Below are 1,419 nucleotides of genomic sequence, written 5' to 3' on the forward strand. Positions count from 1 at the left end.
CGGCCCGAGGCGGCGGCCCGCGCTCTCCGCGCGCATAGGGCCCTGCCTAGTGCATGGCTGTCCGCACGCGGCCGCCTCCCGCAGGGACCACGCGCCCCGGCTCGGGGGAGGGACTCGAAGCCGACCCTGCGAGTGCGAAGTCACTTCCCGACGGCCGCGCTGCCCCGCGAGGGCGCCGGCTCTGGGGTCGCGCACCCCACAAGTTTCCTCGTCCCGACTGAGGAGCTGGGCGCCGGCCGGCCCGGGTGAAGCGAGGCCTGCGACCCTGCGCACGGCTCACGCCGGGAGCCCAGGAAACCAAAAGAGAAAGCCGCGGCTTTTCGATTCCCCACCTCACCAGAGGCGCCGGAGGGGCGGGGAGCTTGGAGTGGGTGGGAGGGGGCGCCCGGCGGAGGGCAGCTGCCTCGCAGCGCAGAATATGTTTTCGCTTTCGGCCCACCGCGGAGAGGACGGCGGGAGATGTAGTTTGGCAGCGACAGGAAGTTGGCGTGCGGCGGGCGGGGACGCCCCGGCCTGCCTACGCGGGGGTGGAGCCCGGAAGGCGTGCGGACTACAACTCCCTACAGACCCCGGGAGCCCGTTTAGCGCTTCCCTGGCTCCGAGTCAGCGAGCAGGCCAAGGGCTTCCGCCAGCCGACGCCCGCGACCTGAGTGGCGCCCGCCCTCCCCGTGCGCCGCGCGGCCGCGTGCGTAGAGTTGCCAAGGACACCGCGGCGGTCGCGACGCCGGCCCTTTGTGTACTTCCAAATGGGGCGCACCTGTCTGCACCCCTCCCCCCAGCCTACTCGCCCGGCCTTGCCACAAAGGTGGCTTTAACGGCTTCAGCAGAAAATAAAGCTAATTTGCCGAGGCTCCCAAAGGATACCATGCGGACGACACACGCTGACCGTAAATCAACAGTAGGCCGCCGCGGATACCTACTAGAAATGAGGGGTACAGCTCACGCGCAGCGGCCAGAGGATGCCAGTGCCAAAGGCATTTTTTCACCCTGTCACTGCAGCTGCTTATCCGCACAAAGAGATGCCACTATTGGAAGAAATTAGAATTTTTCTTCCCTCCAAACAAAATCATCTTGTAATTGCTTAATAAAGTGCTGCCACTGCGATGGGGTTCAAAAGGGACGAGGCTTCAGGCTCAACTTCCTACCCCTCCGGAGTATGGAAATGACCAAGTCGAACGCTGGGTAATTACCATGCTTTAGAGAATGGTAATTAGCCAACATGTTCTGGGACACCAGAATTTTAATTTGCTAAAATACTACAGCATCTGGTGTCCTTATGTAAATACACGATTAATCAGAAAAAACTACTCCAGTCTTGAGGCCGTGGTAGAGGAGAGAAAAGTGGAGGCTTGCCATGGGTTTAGGCGTAGTCAAATTCTTAGCAACGGAGGCAAGGCAGGCCAGATGGTAAGAATCCAA

At 61.3% G+C, this 1,419-nt stretch overlaps 1 protein-coding gene across 2 annotated transcripts in view; it reads right to left on the reverse strand.

Annotated features, from left to right (window-relative positions):
- The window catches only part of Otud4 (OTU deubiquitinase 4), a gene marked incomplete in the record, with an annotated part of 45,714 nt that extends 45,215 nt beyond the window's left edge, over nt 1–499 (reverse strand). For both annotated transcript variants that reach the window (XM_013515277.1, XM_005386641.2), the window contains 1 exon segment: nt 1–499.
- Nucleotides 500–1,419: the final 920 nt, after the last annotated feature.

This window comes from Chinchilla lanigera, unplaced genomic scaffold (genome assembly GCF_000276665.1).
Source record: "Chinchilla lanigera isolate Chin_1 unplaced genomic scaffold, ChiLan1.0 scaffold00027, whole genome shotgun sequence".
In the NCBI taxonomy this organism is placed as follows: domain Eukaryota; kingdom Metazoa; phylum Chordata; class Mammalia; order Rodentia; family Chinchillidae; genus Chinchilla; species Chinchilla lanigera.